The following is a 22,598-nucleotide window of genomic DNA, read 5'->3' on the forward strand; positions in this document are numbered from 1 at the left end:
CTTAAGACAACTGTTTGACCAAATAATCTCAAAATTTGATAAAGCCCTAGATAATACTTGGTCTGATTGAACCATATTTACCATTTTAAAAACATCTTGTTCATTAGGTCAACATGAAGGTATAATTCTCTTTGCATTATGATCTAAAAAATGAGTAAAACACATATTATCAGGAAAAATAAGACAATTACTGTGACAGCATTGTAAAAATGCTACATATATTGTCATTGAGGCTTCTGGGCATAAGACTGGAGTTATATGAGATCAAAGAAATTTGCTGAAAATACTTGTAACATTGGTCATCCACCCATTGTTGTGTCTTTATCAGGAATCTACAACCTGTACTATATAAAATGATTTTGCCCTGTGGTGGATTATTAAATGGCCATTGTCCATCAACAGACTTCCCAAAACTACCAACTCTAACTTCTGGTGAACATGGTTGGGAGAACGGTAATGGTTTCTTTTTATCCATCTGCTAGAACCATCCTCATGTACCAAAGGGATATATGCTTAAAACCTCTATATTAGAATTATATCAAACCCAACTCTCAGCCTTACTTTTAAGGCTCTCTGTTAACTCATCCTTCTCCAAAACTGTTTCAATTCAATTCAGTTCAATTCAAGTCAATCCTGCACGCATATGTCTTGTACAGCTATTGTATGACAAGGCTGTGTTCAAGAAGAATAAGCCCCTTATGTACCTCATGGAGCTTGCTATTTAATGGAAATGGTTTAAACAAATTAAAAATTAATTAGTGCAATACAGTGCATTCTGTGCAATAGTACAGGCATGGATGGGGCACAGTGGGAGCAAAAACCAAAGCCTGAGTCAAAAAGGAAACTTCAAAGAGGAAGAGTTACTCAGAGTGGATCAAGAGTTACTCAAGTTACTCAAGCTTGAAAAATGACTTCGTCAGTGGAAGAAGTCTTTTCAGGTAGTGGGAAGAGCAAGTGCAGAAGCTTGGAGGAGTGAAGCTCCAAGGGTGTCCCTTGTTCTCTCTGCTTCAGTCCAAACACTCAACTTTCATTTCCTTACAGTCAGCTAGTACTTTTCTTCCTCATCTCATGATGGTCTTCCCATCTAAACAATTTTCCACTCTTTTTTCTTCCAATCCACAGCCACCAACTCTTTCAAAAACCACTGTAGGTCTTAGTGCAACATGATTTCTTCATCTGGGTAACCATCTGTCATTCATTCCCTCAGTATAATTTTTTTTTTTTTTTGGTGGTACGCGGGCCTCCCTCTGTTGTGGCCTCTCCCGTTGCAGAGCACAGGCTCCGGACGCGCAGGCTCAGCGGCCATGGCTCACAGGCCCAGCCGCTCTGCGGCATGTGGGATCCTCCCAGACCGGGGCACGAACCCGCGTCCCCTGCATCAACAGGCGGACTCTCAACCACTGCGCCACCAGGGGAGCCCTAAACATTATTTCTTGAACAGAGATTTTAGTGTGCAATGCATACTTCTTGGAAATCTAATTTTTCACTTCATATGGCATGGATATATTTCCATGTCAATAGTTACTTGTCTTTGTCATAATTTTTATGGTTGCATAGTGTTCTGTTATATGGACATGCCATGACTTATTTAACAAACTATTATAGATATTTTATTATTTCCAGTTTTTTGCTACGTCCTCTTATCACATCAATAGTACACGACAGTTTGCCTTTGTTGGCATGCTACTTTGCAATTCTCCTTAAGCTATGTCAGGATTGTGTGTTTTATTTTATTTTATTATTTATTTTATTTTTTGCCACGCTGCATGCATGCCTTGTGGGATCTTAGTTCCCCAACCAGGGACCGAACCCGGGGCCCTGGCAGTGAAAGCCCCAAGTCCTAACCACTGGACTGCCAGAGAATTCCCAGGATTGTGTGTTTTAGATTTTCGACTGTCAAAAGCATCTTAGAGGAAAGGCCAGTTCTTCCTTCTCTTTTGCTACTTTTTATAGGTAGTAAAGAGTTATTCATATAGTAAGTGCTCACAGGGCTGCTCAAGGGCGTTGGCAAAATCTACCAGGATGACATCCTACTGAAGGGCTGGTCAGAGGTGACCTTCAGGTATTGCACATATTCAGAATGTGGCTAGCCTGTTGAAATGAGAGAGAGGAAGGGCTGGAGCAGAGTAGTGGTATATCCACCAGGTCGGCTGACATCCCAGGAAGGTTCTTGTCCACTTAGCAAAAAGCTTTAGGCAGCCTGCTTAAACTTATGAATTGCTGGAGGTTTCTCAAGTGAGGGAAGTGGTGGGAAAGAGAGGTCATAGGGGTAGAAAAACCTCTCCTTTCTTTCAACTCTTTATTTTCTTGCTCAATTATATCCTACAGCCAGAATTTAAATACAATTACAAACAACTTTGACGATGAAGCTTATGTCCCCTCTGCACAGCAACTCATCACTGTATTCACCCACACTGACCCAAACCTTTTTATTCCCCTAGGTCTACACTACCAGCCTTCTGTAGTGACCACCGTAATGTACTCCAATGGCAAAAGGTAAACCACCCATTCTATTGATAAAAATGTAAATCTGGAATAAGTAAATAGAAAAGGCATTTTTTAAATGAAGGGTTTTTTTTTTGGACATTCAGGTGCTCATTCATTTTATTGAACAACCAAACACAGAACTATGTAACTTAAGCAGGTATAAGGTCCCATTCAACAATAAGAGTTTAGAAAGGGTTGTTATAATAATGTATAACATTATACATTATAACTTTTTTATTTTGGCAAAATCCATCTTGGAATACAAACATCCTTAGTATAAAAATGATTCTTCATTTTCTCAATTGGAATATGATAAGTGTTTTAACTTGTTGTTGATGAGACAACGCTTTTGTAACCCAGGTCAGAAATCCATTATTTAATTTCTGAAGGGACGGGAAAGAACGATAGTGGAGCACTCTTCCATCATCCTGCCATAACATGTTTGCTGAGCCATCAGGCTCCTGGGGCACCTTTATATCTGCCCTGCTGAAATGAAGAAGAGTGGTTAGCATCTTATTGAAATGGTGGTTCTAAGATATTTATGGCAGGTGTTATAAGGGGCTTCTTCCTTCCTTCGGTCTTGGATAACCTAAAAAAAGCGTCATCTGTCTTATGCCTTGATAAAGTTTAGAACTGTTTCCAAAAATGGGAAGAAGTAGTGGTCACAGTTCTATCTCTGTTCTCGTTACTAAATATCTAGACAATTCCAGATTTTGGGGGTGAGTACACGGGTGCAGCCTGCAGTGTGGTAGCCAGCTCCAAAGACCATTTCTCAATAGTCCATCACCTTGCTAGTGGGATGGTATATGGCAGAGGAGGGAAATTGGCTGAAGATCTCCCTGTTAGTTCTTGTTCCCTTGTCGTGAGTAAAAATCACATGTCTAGAACAGTGTGGCTTCTTCTCTAGGCCATTTCATTCTTATAATTCTACCATGGTTGGAATACACGCTGCGTAAAGGCTATTTTGTAGCCAGCAGAAGAATTTGGATTAGTGATTGGGAAGTCTGTGGGTACTAACAGAACAAATAAATATCTCTGAACCAATGTTTCAGTGACAACACAGAAAAGAAAATACAAAGGTTGGGGGCAGGAATTCAGGTCTGACATCTAGGAAAGTAAATACAAGGAGGCAAAAAATATGAGAGAAGGTATTTTGAACCAATTATCTATTTTAAGGAGAGTCTCTGGAACGTGATATAAATATTTACTAGATAAACACGTAGAATTTCCCCTGTATTCACGTACTTAAAGCAGAATATAATGATCTGGGTGGGAGGTTGGACTGGAAATTATCTAGGTCCCTTCCAAATGTAAATTTCTGTGATTCCATGGCATTCTTACATCACTGTGCACGCTATTCCCACTTAATTTGCAATCTCCAATTTGCTTTGCAATTATAGTTTTAGTAAAATGCTTCACTGGTCTTCACTTCTAAATGCCTAATACCACTTTACTACAGGCAACAAAGAGATAAACAGGCACCTTGGTGATAAAGGTACTTGGCCTATATCAATAATACTAATACTTCATCTTGCAAGAGATTCAGCACTTGTTTTAAAGCATGCCGTTTGCTTTGTGCATATGCCTTGCACATTACCATCTAGCACAATAGTCTCATCTACAACTTGGAAGATATTTATATTCATGTAGTGGCTATGTTTTTGAAATACACAGTATGGCTTTGTATTATCAATTCTGATTTCCGTAAGTCATCCAAGAAAACTCGTCTATCCTATCACAAAGATGAATTCTGGTTATCTTCCACATTTTTATTGACTTTTTTCTAGGAAGTAGAGTCTGTGTAAGTCTAAAAAGGATTTGCAACATATATAACAGTGCATTGTCAAACTCAGTCTTCTAATTAAAGCAGGGAAATAAATAGCCAGTTCCCCTATAACTATATTACTTGGAGTTCACAATTTAGGGAAGTTCACTCTCTTATCTCTTCAAATACCTAAGGTACCTAAACCTGAGGAGGCTTGAATCTATTGTATTATCATTCATTCATTATCTATCACTTTGTATTTGGTCCTTCTGTATGTCCCCTGGAGATTTAAACTTTTATAATAATAATAATAGTAGTAGTATAATAGTTATTGTATGTATATTTATTCTGAACAATAGGTTCTAGAGAATTATACTCTGCAAATATGGGTTACTTTAAGGATGTCGTAAGATAAATCTCATTTACCATCTTAAAAATCACTGGCAAAGTGAGGGCATTGATAAAATGGTAGGGATTAAAAGTAGACGAACACAGGTTCCCAAATGTTGGTGTGCAAAACAATCTTCTGTGTACTTGCCTAAAATACAGATATCTGGGAACCACCCCTAGTTTTTCTGCTTCAGGTGATTCGAATGCAGTGATTTAAGGACCACATTTTGAAAAATACTGGTGTCCTCAATAGTAAGTATAATAATAAATTTTAAAAAGCAAACACTATATATGAAATTTCATCAAGTCTATAGGTAAAGGTAGATAATTCAAGACATAATTTTTTGAGTGCTATATGTGCAGACATCACAGGAGTTGACACACTATGAATAGAAATGAACTGCGGAGGGAATAAAGTGGAGATGCATGTTGGTGATGATGATGTGATAGCATATAATACCTACCATTTATTGAATTGTGACTATATTCTAGGCACTATGAAATGGCTTCACTTATAGGTATGTCATTTAATTCTTACAATCCTGAGAGGTAGCACCTCAAAATGAAGGACTGAGTGAAATTATTTAGCAGTTGCAATCAACAGAGTAAATGTACATTAAGAAAGTTAAAAAAGCAAAAAGTCAGTCAGAGGCAAAGAGATTAATAATCTCTATCTATAACTATATAACTATAGTTATCTATCTATAACTATATAAATATCTATAAATATACATATATACTCACTTTCAGAAGTCTAATCACTAATCATTCATGTGCATGCTATATTTTTAAGCTTAGAATTAAGCCAGGGATGGTTAAGGGAAGAAGTAAATACAAAAAGAACCAGAGCAGGGTAAACTAGTTTTCCAAATATAGACTCTTAGGAGTGAAAGGAGGAGTGGAACTTCCCCAGCCAAGTTTCACTTTGGAGGAGAACTCCCAATACAGTGTAACCACCAGCGCAGCTTTGGCAGGGCTGTTTATCATGGCCAGCAAAGGGGAGGGTGGAGCCCTTTTTCTGACAATGAAAACTCTTCCCAGAGTTCAGTGAGAACAACGTGAGCTCACTCCCTAAAAGATCTCAAAATTCAACGGAATTGTAAGTCACGAAAAACATAGTATTAACTGTAGTACTTTATTTTACGACTGGAGGTTACATATAATGTATCTTTTTATGAAGCTGAACTATGTAACTTCTGTAATTAATGTTATCTGAAGATAAATCGAAAGGTACAGTTTCAGTTATGCAAGGTGAATAAATTCTAGAGATTTACAGGTAGAGGACGGCGTGTTGCCTGCAGTTAACAATATTGTATTACCTACTTAAAAATTTGCTAAGACAGTAGATCTTAAGTGTTCTTATCACACACAAGAATAACAACAACAACAACAATAATAATAATAGTAAAGAAAGAAAGCAGGAAGAAACTTTTGAAGGTGATGAATATGTTTATGGCATAGATTGTAGTGACAGTTTCATGGACATATACTTATCACCAAACTCATCAAGTTGTAGACATTAAATATTCACAACAAAAAATAAAAATTAGCCTTGGAGAAGTGATCAGACTTGTGGCCTAATCTGGCTGCAGTCCTGACTCTACCACTGACTGGGTGAGACTCATGCAATCTTCTCCCCTATAGCTTCCCCATCTGTCAGTGCAATAAGAGGCTAGAACTGCTTGATCTACAGGGTTCTGCCCGACTCCAATAGTCTATGCTTGTATTTAATTAATTAGTTCATTTGGGGTCTTGTTTTCAAAAAGAGTTATGTTGTAAGCCGCCATGATTTACCTTCTCCAAGAATAATAGCAATGCCCTCAAGCTATTTTAAGCAAGGGTCAATGGGATATTGAGAGACATAGGGGGAGAGCCACTGGCTGCTGTGTTGACACCATTCTATACACAAGGACAGAGGTAGGCAGGACGTTACTGTAATAATCCAGGCTCTGACTGGGCTGACTCAGCAGACGTGGTGAGAAGTAATTGGATATATTTTGGAACGACGGCCTGTGGGTTGTTAGGGGAAAGAGGAGTCAAAATTTTCTGTAGTTTTTGGTCTTAAACAACTGAAAGGACAGAGTTGGCATTTATTGATGGTCGGGCTGGGGGAATGACAGTTTAGTTCTGCCCATATTAAATTGAAATGCCTACTAAGGATCCAAATTGGACCCAAATTGGATATCTGAATCTAGAGTTCGGGGGAGATGTTTGCGCTCGAACTATAAATTTGGGAGTGATCGTCTCCACCTGAATGGTATGTAAAACCACAAGACTGGATAAGGCACTCTAGGGAGAAAGGATAGCTAGAGAAGGAGGTCCAAGGATCAAGTTCTGTATCACTTCAAGGTTCAGAGGTTGGGGAGATGAGGAAGAAGCAGAAAAGAATGTGAGAAGAGAGACCAGTGAAAAGGGGAAGTGAAGGGAAGAAATAGTTTCAAAGAGCAGGGAGTGCCTTAGACAGGTCAAATGCTCTTAACATGGTACAGGCTGGAAGAAACCTTGCCTGCAAGGGAAAAATCCAATAGCAATGGAAACTACTTTATCGGCCTCATCTTCCAGCTAATTCTTTGTACCTTGGCCCAGCAAGCCTAGGAAAGAAGGAAGACTTTTTAATTAGATGTATTTAAAATACGGATAGGAACATATCAATCTGGGTTAAAAAAAAAATATATATATATATATATAATCACCTGTTTGCAAATTCAGTCTGCTAGGGCACCATGTAGTAATTTCTTCCAAGACGAAATTTTATTTTTCTGTGTTTTCAATGATGCAGACTATCCAAAGAGCCTACTTTCCAATGGGAAGAATGCACTGTAAAAGGATTTTTTCAAAAATCTCTTAAGTGAAAAAAATTTTTTTCCTTCTTTGTTTGTACTCATCACATGAATGTATTCCTGGATTTCCTTGTAAATAAGATACATGAAATGAATGAAAGAGCTCTAACATAATGTCTGTTGATTAAGGGACACATTCTAGGCTCAGTTTCTCAGTGCTTTGCCCGTAGCTTTCAGAGCACTCCCTTCAGCTAGCACTCTTGACACTAAGATCTGTCATTTAGAACACCTCTTATTTGCTACCCTCCTTTCAGCTCTGACTACCCCAGATCAGGTGTTTTCCAGGTGGTCTGTGAGGGCATCTGTATTTTTTCACTTCCTCAACTGTGGGCAGGAAACAGCTCTGACAGCTACCCAGAAACTCTGGTTATGAGTCTAATCTCCTCACTTGTCCAGTTGTTTTGTAGGAATCAAATACACTTTTTCATGATTACATCATTCCCACTAGCCCCTCCTCTATTTGATCCTTTTTGCCTGTGGCTTTCATGATCACATTTATGAGGATAATATCCTCACATGCTCAGAGAGAATGCTCTTCTTAGTGGCTGTGGGGAGAAGAGGCCCCTTTCCTGGCCTGTGGTCTTGGAGAAGAGTGACTCAATAACATCACCATTAAACTTACATTCTCTACAGCGTAGATTCGCTAGTTTTCCTAATTATCTGGTATTTCGAGTCAATGGATGTTTAAAGATTTTGGTTTTCAATTATTCAGATTGTATTTGTATAGGTATGCACTATGGGAGTAACCCAGTGAAACATGCTGCCTCTGCTATGTTAAGTTGTGCACTGTTTACTTGACATTACCTAGAAGCATCTGCATATCGTCACATAATTTAGCATTTTATTTTGTTTCCACGGTCACCTTAAATGCCATGTAATGGCAGTACATTGAATGTTTGCTTTTCCCCTTATTTATCACAATAAAGTATTAATTTATACCAATAAAAACAAAATAATTTTCTGTCTTTATTTCCTAAATATTCTACAACAGACATGAATTATTGAAACAATGAATAAAAAGAAAAAGAAACACACCACCAAAGAATTTCTACTGTAAAAACTTTTTTTTGCTGTTCTTTGTTTAGTGTTATTATTAAAGGATTATGGATTACTTCCCAGTGACTTTTCTGGCTTAATAAGGGATCCTGGGAATATCAGTTCTGGGTGAAGACAATAAGCATAAAAAACAAGATACATATGCCTTTCCCCTAGAATACAAATATAAAATCCTATTGGTCTGGAAGGCAAAAAGCAGCTGATTAGATTAAGGAGTTTGGGGGTTATTAGTGCTGCTAACCTAGCTGTCTGCCTATAGCATATGCACCTCTGGAGGCATATAGCGTCATACAGAATCTCTTGACGATTATCATATACAGCGTCTGGTGATCAATAATAACCAGGTAAACAAGGAGACAGGATGTGACCAAAATCCAAAATAAAAATGGACAAGACAAACAGAACCACATGGGGTCCAGATAACGGAGTTTTCAGACACAGACCACCACTCCTATTTTAAGGAATTAAAAGACAAGATGAAGAGTGTCTACAGAGAACTAGAAACAATAACAATGAACCAAAAGAAATGTACAGAATTAAAACACTTACCTGAGCCATAAAAAACAACCAGAATATTAGATTTTGAGCACTGCTCTCAACACTGTGAGTGCAGATGTAGCATGAATGGTACCAGTGCAATAAATTGAAGATTGTCCTGATTTATAGTATAGCATAAAGCGTTTGGCCGAAGTAATGAAATCTTTCTTTGTAGACCACAAAGGATAGCAAAGATTATAGATATCAAAAAAAGTTGAGAGAATTGATGAAGTTCCATTAGCTTCACCAATGACTTGGACCTCCAGTAGCTCTGATACATGGGAATTAACCTGTCAAAACCTCCAACCCCAAATCATACCTGAAAAGTTTTGACAGGAAAATGCTGAGAAGATAGTATGGTAGGTTCCGTAGTCTATAGAATCAAGTAGATCTAGGTTTGGTACCTGGGTCTGCTTCTTAATGGGTGAATGACCTTGGACCAGTTACTAAACTCTCTGAATGTCTCATGTCTAAACTATGGATAAGAATTGATCTGTTGAAATTGTTAAGAAAATTAGAACATGCATGTGAAATTCCCAAGCACAGTAGAACCATAGAATTATTGGCACAGAGGTATCTCCACCCAATCTTCTTTCCTCTCTAAACCACCTAGAGCCCTTTCCACCCTGTTGCCTCCCATCACATGTATTTCTTCATTCTCTCCTCTTCTTCATTCCTCTTATTTTATTTGGGGAAAGAAATAGAATCTACTTCATGTAATTAATCATCATCTGGAATTAATATATTATCTTGAATATACTTTAATATATATCTGGAAGTGAGTGTATTTTAAAACATCACTGATTTAAATATACTCTGAAAGTACAAAAAAAAATGACCTTTTTACCTTTCTCACAATATGTCCAGAATAAAATATGGGTAGGAGTTGCCTGTTCAAACTAAAAATCTATTAGGCTTTTTTACTCCTTGCCAAGGAGAGAGGGTTACAGCCTTGTATTTGTGTAGTTGATAGCCTCCCTTGTGATAAGCAAGACAGCTTAGCAGGGTCCTGAGTCATCAGCAAGACCCCCAGTTGCTTCAGTCAATGCACAGAGTGCTGGCAGAGGAAAAGCTTTTGAATTCATTATCTGAAACCTTTATTTTTTGGCCATCTTTTCTTCCACACCTTCTTCTTTTAAGTGTACATTTCTACTATACCTTACCATATTGATAATGACAAACATCATGAGCTATGCAAAAAAATTTTTTAAGTCTACATTCCAAATTATTTTGAAATACCCCTCATGGATAAAATGCTATTTGATAAGTATCATTTGCCAAGAGACCTGCACTAAACTAAAAAACATATTAGACAACAATTTTTATATAAAAAATATATGAGCACATTCTATTTTAGTCTATGTACTTCAAATATTAGTACTTAGGAGAATTGTAACATGTTTGCTTCCTTTCATATGAGAAACAAATTTAACCTTTGTTCTTTACTTAAAACTACTTGGATGTTTTGTACCTGATCTCTGTTTATGTATTTTCTGCCTCAATTTTAACATCTCACTATGAAAAGTATGGTTTTCTTCCAGGTTAATATCAGAAAAATGGCAATATTCTTAAAGAATGGAATTTGTTTTATTTTCTGTGCTAAGATACTAGTTAGTCTTACAATACTCTTTCTGTCAGGACAAACACTGTTGAACTGGATAGATAGTCCTACAAAAATTTTTTTTCAACTTAAGCAAACAATACATTTTGCAGTTTTATTTATCATCACAAGAAAAACATTCTCTCTTGCTACTCTCTTATTGGAAAGAAATATTAATTTAATAATTAGGTTATGCATTGATCACTTATTAAAACCAGGCACTGGGGATATCAGTTAGCATGACCTGACCAGTCCCTGCACTCAAGGCACTCATGGGTCCAGGTGCCCTGGGCATGTCCAGCTTTCCAAAGGTTTTGGAGGAGACATTCTCACAGGTTAGTTTGTGTTTTTCTTCTCTTCTTCTTCCTCCTATTCCTTCTTTTTAAAATAAACTTTAGTCTTTAGAACAGTTTTAGATTTACAAAGTCATTGGAAAGATAGAACAGAGAGATTCCATATATCCCACACTAGCTTCCCCTATTAACATTTTACCTGGATATTATATATATAAATGTAATTCCCAAACCAATCCTGATACATTGTGATTAACTAAAGTCTACACTTTTATCACATTTCTTTAGTTTTCATTTAATGTCCTTCTTCTGTTCCAGGATCCCATCCAGAACACCACTTTTTCTTTAGTTGCTATGTCTCCTTAAGATTCCTCTTGGCTGTGATGATTTCTCAGACACTCCTTGTTTTTAATTGTTAAAAGTTTTTGTGTTTTTTAATTGACGTATAATTGACTTACAATATTATTAGTTTCAGGTGTACAACATAGTGACTTGATATTCTTATACATTACAAAATGATCACCATGACAAGTGATCTTTGATAGTTTTTAGGAGTAGTTTGTATTTGTCTGAAAAAGAAAAAGACAAAAATACTTGATCTTAGGCTGAGAATCACATCTTGTGATTATTGTTCTAGTTGAAGCAGGACTCCCACTCAACTACACAGTCCTTTGGTGAGGGCTGTGCAGGGTTTATTCAGCACCACTCCTGAGTACTTCATCATTGCCCGTCATGGGGCTCTTCTCTAAGCTCACTCACTGGGCACCTCCAGGCAGCAGCTGTATTTCAGATCATTTTCCTAACTCTGGGCAATGATGTTTGGCCTCTTTGAACCTTTTCCGGTCTACCTCAGCCTCTCCAGATTCCAAATATTTCTTTATGCTTAAAGTCCTAATTGCTTCTTTTAACTAGCAACAGAGTCCAAATTTTTATCAGCAGAAATCTTGTACCTCCTTACTCAAGGGCAGAGAGAACTCAGTCTTCAAAAACCACAATTGCCTGGTGTCTGCTTCCTGGAGAGGAGGGGAGTTGTTTGCATTCCATCTTTCTTCTAGAACTCCTAACAACTTCTAATGCAGCGAAGAAAAGACAAAACAGCTGAGTTTACATTTCAAAGTAGATTGAACCTTCATATTCTGCTAGACATCATCACAGGAGCAGAGTTAGCGTTGTTAACAGAGGTGTGTACAAGATGCCTCTGTACACGGAGGAGCTAATGGGAGGGAGAAACGAAATCCACTGCTTAGAATAAGCAAGAGGGGTGAGCAGGGGATCAGAGACTATAAAGCTTCTCGTAGGTAATATCTGAGCTGAGTCTTCAGTAATGTGTGGTGGGCAATGCCAGCATCTCAGATAGAAGCCCAAGCAAAGACACAAGGGCATGAACAAGGGCATGTTTAAGGAACTGAGCAATTCTGAAGTGGTGCAGTGCGAGTGGTAGGATATGAGATGAGAAAGGTGAGCAGAAATCAGTCAGATTGGAGAGTGCCTTTTTTGCCACTCTAAGGTCTAAGATTGCTGTTGAGTGCTGTGAGGTTAGGTTACCTTATTGGCAGAGCAGTGTGGTTTAAGATCTAGATGAGAAAGGGTTAGGATAAGAAGACTGGAAGTCAGTGCACTCAGGGAAGAGATCTGTCATCCCAAAGGGGGGACCATTTGGTAAAATGGTAAAAGAGCACATTTAAATCTTGACTTTTAAACTTCTTAGCTTGCTGAGCCTGTGGGTTGACGAAAAGTTGGCAATGTAAGGTTGAAGACTAGGTTATATGAGAAACTGAAAACTTTGGCTGCCTGGACTGAGAAACTCTTTGGTCAAAGAGGAGTCCAGGAGGCTATTTGCCCTCTAGTGGCAACCACAAAGTATTTTCTACTTTGCTAGAAAGAGGACTAGAATACACAGTACAGAACAGGTCATTTGGAAGCTAGTGCTTACTATGCTTCAGGAAGCTATCTGAACTACTACCTAGACTTGAATATCTAGCTTAATACACAAGCCTAACATGAATTAGTTGAAACAGAAAAAAAGATGTTTAATAATAAAAATCTATCATACATACCACTAGGTTATATCACTGTCATTGAAATTATTTATTGCCATGTTCTAATATTATGCTTAATAGATAGGAGTGAAGATTTTTAAGTGTAGAGATTTTATTCTTTTAAATGTACAACGTAAGAAAATATTTGGAGGTACAGAGATGTGTCCTTGCATACCCAAGAATCTATTTTAGGTTCTCTGACTGCTCACTTATACTCCCTTTTTTTTGTTGTTGTTTCTTTTGGCCCTGCCAGTGGCTTGTGGGATCTTAGTTCCCCGACCAGGGGCCTTGCAGGGAGAGCACCGAGTCCTAACCACTGGACCGCCAGGGAATTCCTGATTGTTCACTTAGATTCTACACTTGCCATCTAGAGAACTTTGGCTACTCAGTTGAGCATTATAGAGTTTCCAGTTCATGTCTTTCTTTTTCTTTCTTTTCATATAAATGGTTTATATTCTCTTGAGGAACTTTGGGTGTTTTAAAGTCTTAAATCTTTAAAAGGTTTAGTCTTTTGAGAAGTAGTGCTTTCTCCTGCCTTTGCTAAAGGCAGTTCACAGAAACATTTCATTATTTATTTATAAGGGTAAGTCTCCAGAATAAGGTAACATTACCATTGGCCTACTATAGCCTCTGCACACATGAATACATTCATAATTGATGGAAGGGTCTATGCTACTGCTGCAGTTAGAACAAACCTAGGGTCAGATCTCTGGGAGAGCAAATCCTGTCATTACTTTTGTTAAGAAATGAATAAGGGGCATAAGTTTAAAATTATCTAAAAGGAGACATGCATGTCAAGTGGGTAGGGGGAGAAGGAAGTGTGGGAAAGAGGAGAGAAAGCAAACTGAAGAAAACAAGTCTAGAGGACTATTTTGAGCCATGGCTTGCTAAGAAAGTGATTTTTGTTTTCTTTCTGAGCTGTCTCTCTTGTTGGGGTAGGTTAATGATTGACCACTATGTTAGCCATTTTTGCTGGCAGTTAGGCCCTCAGTGAAACTGAAAGTTTGAGAAACAATAGAATTAAATTGCCTTAGGAAATTCTGATCCGATGAACATCAAACAGGCAGGTGAGGTTTCTCCTGGAATGTTTCCGCCCAGGTTTCCTTCGAAATTATCTCATTAGAGAGTTCTCCTCCATACAATGGATGACTAATGATGCGGATGTAGAGCTATTGACATAGGAAGATATTCACCTGTGTGTAGCTAAGGGGAGTAGGGGAAGTGAGTTACAAAATATATGCATAGTGTAATGCCATTTTTGTAAAATATATATGTGTATATATATGTATTTATATACACATATTTATACATAGATATTTGTGTATAGAAAACCATCTGGATTTACTCTGAATGTTAATAAGGATTGTCTCAGGTTGGTGAGATTGTGGATAATGTGAGTCCCACCCCCCTTTTTCAGTTATCTGTATTTTTTTAAAAAGGATATAAATGTTTTCTTAAAACAGAAAAGACAGTTACACTGTAGGTAGATAACTGTTTGAAAATACTCATTTATGTGTGTATATATGATGGATCTGAGTTTTTAAAAATTATTCAAAATCCTTCAGGAATTTGAAAAAATAAAGATGAATGCTAATCTGATTTTAGAATGGCATAGACTTTTTATGTGTTAAAGGAAAGTGACAACAAACATAAAATATTAATTTTATCACATAATTTTTAAAGCCTCTGTAAGTTTTTAGGTGGAAATACTGTTTGAATAAGGATTAAAGACACATATCAAACTCAGATAAAATATTTACAATATACAGGACCAATTAAAAATGCACAGCACAACACATGGAACAAGGTAGAGGTTTAATAAATATGAGCCATTATTATTATTACTTATATTAATAAATATGTGCCATTATTATTATTAGTTATATTAATAAATATAAGCCATTTATTGAAAATCAGTAAGAAAAATAAAAATTCTTCAAAACTGGACAAATGAAATGAACAAACAAGTCCCTGATCATGCAGCGGCGAATGGAATCAAATTTTAACTATCTAAGAGTTATAGAAATGCATGTTAAAATTTTATATATATATATATACATATATAAAACCATTCTTTACCTACTAAATGAACAAAGATTTATAAAAAAAGAAAAAAATTCACTTCCAGTGCTGGCAAGGTTTCAGAGAAATGGGTACTTACTATGCAAGTGAGAATATGAATCAACACAAACTTTTCAGATGGTAATTTGTCAGTAAATATCAAAACCTTAAAAATATTTACGCCTTTCAATTCAGCAATCCCACGCCCAGGAATTTAGCTTAAAGAAAGAGTCAGGAATGTTAAATACACTTTTTTTTTTAACATCTTTATTGGAGTATAATTGCTTTACAATGGTGTGTTAGTTTCTGCTTTATAACAAAGTGAATCAGTTACACATATACATATATCCCCATATCTCTTCCCTCTTGCATCTCCCTCCCTCCCACCCTCCCTATCCCACCCCTCTAGGTGGTCACAAAGCACCTTAGCTGATCTCCCTGTGCTATGCGGCTGCTTCCCACTAGCTATCCACCCTACGTTTGGTAGTGTATATATGTCCATGCCACTCTCTCACTTCATCACAGCTTACCCTTCCCCTCCCCATATCCTCAAGTCCATGCTCTAGAGACCGAGTAATTTCACTTGCAGGAGTTTATCCTACAAATAAACTCACACGTGTAAAATGTCACAGATACAGTGTTATTTATGCAGCTTTGTAATAAAAGATTGTAAACAACGTAGGTCACCATCAATAGGAGTAAGATAAATAACTTATGGTACTTCTAGACAATAGAATATTATGGAGGTATAACAAAATGAAAAAGAATGTGGCCGATATAGGAAAAAAAACCTTGCAATATTTTAAAATTAAAGTTACAAAACAATGTAAAAATGTGGGAAATAAGAATCTATTTCTCTTTGCTTGTATATTCATAGAAATACTCTGGAAGGGTACACAAGAAATTAGCAATAGCAACTTCTCTGGGGTGTGAGTGGGAAATTAGGCAGATGTAGGACAAGAATGAAGGGGAAAATTCTCTTTCATTTGGTTTTTGAACACATAGATGCATTAGTTTTGATGGTGTGGAAACGTCAAGTACCTTTTAAATGTCCAGACTGAATAAATAAAATACCTTAAATTAATTGTGCTTATCCTTTCCTCTTTGAAGACAGAAAAATTGTTTTTCTTTTCTTGGCACCCTCATACCTGAAAAAGGACCTGCACATAGTAGGTACTCAATTATTTTTAGGGAAATGAATGAATCCATGCAGGTTTAAAATTTAAGTTAGTCACCAAAGAAAAAGCCACAAGGACTTTTCACTTTCTGGATTATTTTGTCAGCAAAAACTAAAACTTTTTCGAGAGAAGATTGAAAATGAAAGTTCCAAGGGTCCAAGTAAGTATTTGACGTACTTACCTCTTTCATCAGCTGTAATCCTAAAGAGGCTATTAATGTAGATTATTAAAGCGAAGATAAAATAACTGTAAGGCAACACACTGCCACACTATGGTACCATATAGTTTCATAGACCGGGTTTATCATTTCCATCCAATAATGTGCCAAATCACTTTTCCTTTTCTTGCCAATGAGAGATATCAGGATATGTTCACAACTAAGCCATGACAGTAATGAGGGATAGAAGACATTGAGCGTAGAGAATGTGCTATAAACCATCAAAATCCACCACAAAATCCACCAAGTATTAAAAATGATATTGTAACTACCGTATAATAGTTAGCACTAGGGGAAATGTTCAGGAGCAGAAATGAAGTCTCTGAAATGAGCTGGTGACTATGTATTAGGATTAGTGATTCTCAACACTGGCTGCACATTATAATCACCTGGGGAGCTTTTAAAAATTCTGATGCCAGGACTCTACTCCCAGAGAGTCTGATTAAATTCATGTGGGGTGGAGCCCAGGCATTCCTTTTTTTTGTTTCTGTTTTTTAAGTTACTGGGGTGATGCCTATGTGGAGTCAGGTTTGAAAAACATTGGATTGGAATATGAGAAGGATGGAGGGCATTCTCTTACAGGAAAAAAGATGACTTAATCAGCTGGTTTCAGGCATTATCACTTACATAAAACCAAAATTTTTCAGATTAAATCTTTCCCTTTATTTCCTCATCTCCCAGACCTTATCTGAAACTCCATGCTTGGACTATTAAATTATTTCCTATAGGTCTGTCTCTCTTGCTTTCATTCTTCCTTCATATTTCCACTTTGCACAACAATAACAAATGGTTTTCCTGATATCAAGAACTCTGCTATCTACAGAATGTATGCAATCTACAATTTTCAGGTTGGCTTCCACTCAGAGCTCTGCCATTACCTCATGGAATCATTTTTTTTTTTTTTTTTTTCCGTACGCGGGCCTCTCACTGCTGTGGCCTCTCCCGTTGCGGAGCACAGGGTCCGGGCACGCAGGCTCAGCGGCCATGGCTCTCGGGCCCAGCCGCTCCGCGGCATGTAGGATCTTCCCAGACCGGGGCACGAACCCGTGACGCCCCCGCCCCCCACCCCGGCAGGCGGACTCCCAACCACTGCGCCACCGGGGAAGCCCTAATGAAATCATTTTCCTAATCAGTTTCCTCATCTGTAGCAAATTAGTTGGGGCTAATAATGTATAAGGTTCTTTTCAGCTCTAAAATTGTAAATTCCCTATTTCATTATCATCCTACCCATCTCCCACCAGCAAATACCCAATCTCATCTTTTGTAGCTCTCCAAAATATTTCTTAATTGAAGTCAAACAAAATCCTCTCCACTGCCCTACTTATTTCTTGCTCCTTTCCATCTAGTGTCTGTCATTATTTATGCTGTTTCTTCTCCTGAAAGTGTTTTCATTCCCCTTACCAGTCACATCCTCAGACACTTGGCTCAAACTCACCTCCTCCAGAGGCTTTCAGGAAATAACACCACCTTACACCCATCATATACTTACTTTAAGATATGATTAGTACTTTGTAGTGTAGACCCTCTTTACTCAAATTGTGGTGCATGGGCCAGCAACACTTGGACGCCTGTAATACATCCGGAATTGCAACCTGCACCTGAGTCTGCATTTCAACCAGATGCCAGGTTACTTGAATGCACATCAAACTTTGAGATGCACTGGTCTGTAACAGCTTATTAGCATCTTCTTTTGGTTTCTAGTTTATTTCTTACTTGCATATCTTTAAAGATTTTCAGGTCAGAGATCCTATCTTCTAAAAAAAAATTCAACCAAAACTTCTAGTACTCACATAGAAGGCACCCTGAACTGTTCGTTGAATGAATGATCATCGTGTTTACCACGATGGAATAGAATAGTAAACTCAAAATTTAGTTTTAATGGTTGATAAATACAATGATGGGCTTATAGAACTTTAGGGGTCTTAAGAGAACATCTCACCACGTCTACTCCTTTTACAGATGAAGAAACCCAGAGAGGGGAATGACTGCAGCAGATTGAACATCTTCTCTAACGTTCAGGCCATACTCTTTAGTTTTCCAGTTTCAGTAACAATGCATCACCACTCGATACCACCAAAAGCCAACAAGTAAGCACCCAAAATAGATGTTTAGGAATTCAGGGGTATTCATTTGACTCAAGCCTTTACTCAAAGATTATTTGCTCTTGCATTGTAGAATATCCATCACAATTTAGATTGCTTACCCTCTCTGAGACAATGCTAAACTCTGGGGCTACTAAAATAACCATGACCCAGTATTTGGTTTTCTGGAGGTCACTGTCTAATGGACAGCAAGACAGGGCAGAGGAAAAACAAAACAAAAGCACTGAAAAATTGGAGCCTTCACCTTCTAGACCCTTAAAGACACTGTAGAGTACAGCACAATGGAATAATGGAAGAACACGCAGTCGGCTCCAAGCCTGAACATGAGTTTGTTACATTTCGTTCTTCCCTGTACAATCTTAAACTCTTCTGAGCCCTCTGATTCCTTTTTTTGTGTGTGATTCCAGCACAATGCAGAGCACACAGTAAGGCCGCAGTGAGGCAATTCAACACTTCCAAAGTCCACTTTATCTACCAGGACAAGTTTTATTTTGTTTTCCCTTTTTTAATGAGTAAATGGCAGAGTCACAATAGGTGGAAAACAAGTCCTCTCTAACCGTACCAGGCCCAGCTCCCGGGCCTCCCTGCAGAGCGCGCGATGGTGGGGGAACTGGCACAAGGTTAGGGGCCCGAGCGGCAGCCCCGGCGCGAGGAGCAGGGAGCGCCAGCCCAGTTTCGCCAGGAACGCGCCAACCGCCCCGGAACCGGCGGGGCGGGGCGGAGCGCGCCTCCCTGCGCCCGGGCCGCGCAGCTCCCGGCGCATTCCAGCACCCTCCTCCCGCGCGCCGCGCTCTCTCCCCCGACAGCTGATTCATTGGCTCGGCCGCCCAGACTGCCTGGCGCCGGCCGCGTGACGTCACCCATTCACCGAGCCTGCCTCCCCCCCTCCGCTGGCGCCGGCCGGGCGGTCGCCGTGACAACGCCGACGCCACCCGGCGCAATGACTTCCAGCTGGAGCAGCCCCGGCAGCCCGCGCGCTCTCTCGCTCGCGCTGAGCCCAAGAGCGCGGGGGTGGGTTTCTTTCTTTCTTTCTCTCTGTCTCTCTCTTTCTCTTTTTCCAGGCTCCTGCGGGTTCCCCCTGCCGGGAAATGCACTGTCTTTAGTTTTCTAGGGCTCTAGTCCCAATCTCTTCTGAAGCGTACTCGCAGCCTCCCTTCTCGGTCGCGGTCTCCCTGGGCTCTGTGTTTTGCTGGGCAGCGTCCCATGCTAGGCTCGGCAGCCCTATTGGCGGTTGGGTTCAGCCCTTGCAGCGCTAACACCTGCAGAGTCAAGGCTCCTGCCAAAAGGCGTAGAGCAAAAGGAGGAAAAATTTATTGCCGGAATAGCGAAAATGGTAAACCTCAGCTGTCTTAGAGAAGAATGCCGGAGTAGGTGTTGATTATCTCCCACAATCACAAAACAACTTTCTTATAAGAATTTGCACTATCCCCTCTTAAAACGTAGTGGTTCTTATTTTGCTTTTAAATCAGACTTCACGACAGTTAGGAACTGAACGCTTCCAAAAGGATAAATCCTTCCAGAAGAGAAAACAGATCTGGGAAGTTGTAGTGCTGTAAATTAGAATGGAGGGTGCGTGAGGGTCGTATTTGGAGGGAGCGAGGTTAGGAGAAAAGGAGAGAGGGAGGGAGAGAGAGAGAGAGAAAGGAGGAGAGACATGGAAGAGGCCGGTGGTTTTCGAAGTAAGGCAAATAGTTCAGTATGCAACCCACTTCCACCCCCTCCCCCCAACTCCATACAAAAATCTTTAAGCCCTGAAGGTGGCGGAGGTGGGAGGGCGGAAGGGAGGGAAGTAGATTTAGCTATTGACCAGGGTTGGATGGGAGGTAATACGTTATGCTTTATTTCACTTTTTTTGGACAAACCTCTTGCTTCAGAACAGCTGCATTTTTGGAAGTAAGTCCACAACTGAGAACTAAGCGAAACCCTCCCACGGATAGCATAAATTTGCATTGCCGAAGCTGCTCCTCTCCGGGATTCTTGAGCCCAGAGGATGCAAATTCCCTTTCTAGCTCTTGCAAAAATACCTCCAGTAAAAACAAGCACTTTGGCCCCTTTATGAGTCCAGATTTCAGCATATCCTTCTTTGCGTTATTTATTGTTTATATATTTGGCTCTGTCTTCAAACGGATTTTAAACCCTTCGAAGGCAGAGAAGGACTCTCCTAAACTTTCAATCTCCTGACGCAGTTGAATAGATACACAGTGAGTATCTTTTCATGATGGTGCTAAGGAATGATTACTAACCACACTAGGCACAGTTCTGAGACTACTAGGTAGTAGGTGATGATCGTTAGTAAAAATAACTAATATATTAGAATTCACGTTCGAGATCGGAATATTTACTTTTCACGTTTCCCAGGAAACTGCTGGTAGCAGTCAGCAGTTTGTTAAATTATTTTTTTTAAACCCTCGAACTCATTTTGTTACCCATCAAAAATGAGGACTTAGTGAAACATTAATTTTCTAAAATTGCTGCATATTTAAATGTGATTGTAATTGCTTCTTAGCGTTTGAAAATTGTAACATCGATACCAAATGCTTTAGAATCCAAAGAACAGTCTATTGGGGTTGGCATTTTTGTATAAAATGGTCTATAACATAATAGATGACTGATTATCCCATCCACATTATTTGGATTCTCTTAAATGTCAGGTTTCAACATTGTGGGGGGAGACTCTCAAGAGACCAAAATAGATTTGCATGTTTATTTTCTTCCTTCTTATCTTCAACTAGACTTAATCACAGGTGTTTCAGTCCCTGTAGTTTCAGTAATAGCATTAGCTTCCAGTGGTTCCAAACCTTAGCCATACTTTAGAATTACCCCATGAACTTTTAAAAAATACAGTTGGCTAGGTTCCTTACCTAGAGATTTTTGTTTGTTTGGTCTGTGGTATGGCCTGGACATCTTTTTTTTTTGTTTTTTAAACTTAATTTCGAATTACAGATTAACAGGAATTTGCAAAGATAGTACAAAGAGGTTCCATATATCCTTTACTTTGTTTCCACCATTGTTTACATTTTACATAACTATAGAACAGTTATAAAATCAGGAAATTGACATTGGTATAAAGTGTTCTTGTAACTCTATGTCTTGTCATCGCTTGCAGATTCTTATAACCACTAGCACAATCAAGACATGGAACTATTCCAACACAACAAAGATCTTCCTGGTGTAATCCCTTTTTAGTCTCCTGCCATACACACACACACCATCCCTAAACCTTGGCAACCATTTGTCTGTTCTCCATCTCTATTATTTTGTCCTTTTGAGAATGTTATATAAATTGATTCATACAAGCTTGTGACCTTCTGAGATTGGCTTTTTTCATTCAGTGTAATGCCCTTGAGATCCCTACAAGTTGTTGCATGTAACAATAGCTTATTCCTTTGTGTTACTGAGATGTTTTTCATCATATGGATGTACCACAGTTTAATTATTCACCTATTGTAGGACATTGTGCTTGTTTCCTTTCTTGGGGGCTGTTCTACATAAAGCTGCTATGAACATTCATGTGTAGGTTTTTCTGTGGATATGAGTTTTCATTTCTCTGGGATAAATGCCCAGGAGTGTGATTGCTGGCTCATATGGTAAGTATGTGTTTAGTTTTTTAAGAAACTACCAAACTATTTTCTAGAAATGCGGTACTATTTTACTGTCCCAATGGTAATGCATGAGACAGCCAGTTTCTCCCATCCTTGCCAGCATTTTTTATTTTAACTGTTCTGATATGTGTCCAGTGATATCTCACCATGATATTATTAATTTGCATTTTCCTAATGACTAGTGATGTTGAGCATCTTTTTATGTCTTTATTTGCCATCCACATATTCTTTTCAGTGAAATTTCTCTTCATGTTTTTTGCCCATTTTCTTATTAGATTGTTTGTTTCTGTTGAGTTTTGAGAGTTGTACATAGATTCTAGATATGAGTCCTTTATCAGACATGCAATTTGCAAGTAGTTTGTCCCAGTCGTTTTATGCTCTTTTTTTTTTTTTTTTTTTTTTTTTTTTTTTTTTTGTGGTATGCGGGCCTC

General features: G+C 38.6%; 1 long non-coding RNA gene across 1 annotated transcript in view; it reads left to right on the plus strand.

The window, feature by feature from the left end:
* The first annotated feature begins 2,439 nt into the window (after positions 1 to 2,439).
* The window catches only part of LOC129391521 (uncharacterized), a 34,208-nt gene continuing 14,049 nt past the window's right edge, over positions 2,440 to 22,598 (plus strand). Inside the window, exon 1 of the long non-coding RNA XR_008615778.1 lies at positions 2,440 to 2,496. This is a non-coding gene — a long non-coding RNA (uncharacterized lncRNA). The remainder of the gene's footprint in view (positions 2,497 to 22,598) is intronic.

Source organism: Physeter macrocephalus, chromosome 18 (assembly GCF_002837175.3).
Source record: "Physeter macrocephalus isolate SW-GA chromosome 18, ASM283717v5, whole genome shotgun sequence".
Classification (NCBI taxonomy): domain Eukaryota; kingdom Metazoa; phylum Chordata; class Mammalia; order Artiodactyla; family Physeteridae; genus Physeter; species Physeter macrocephalus.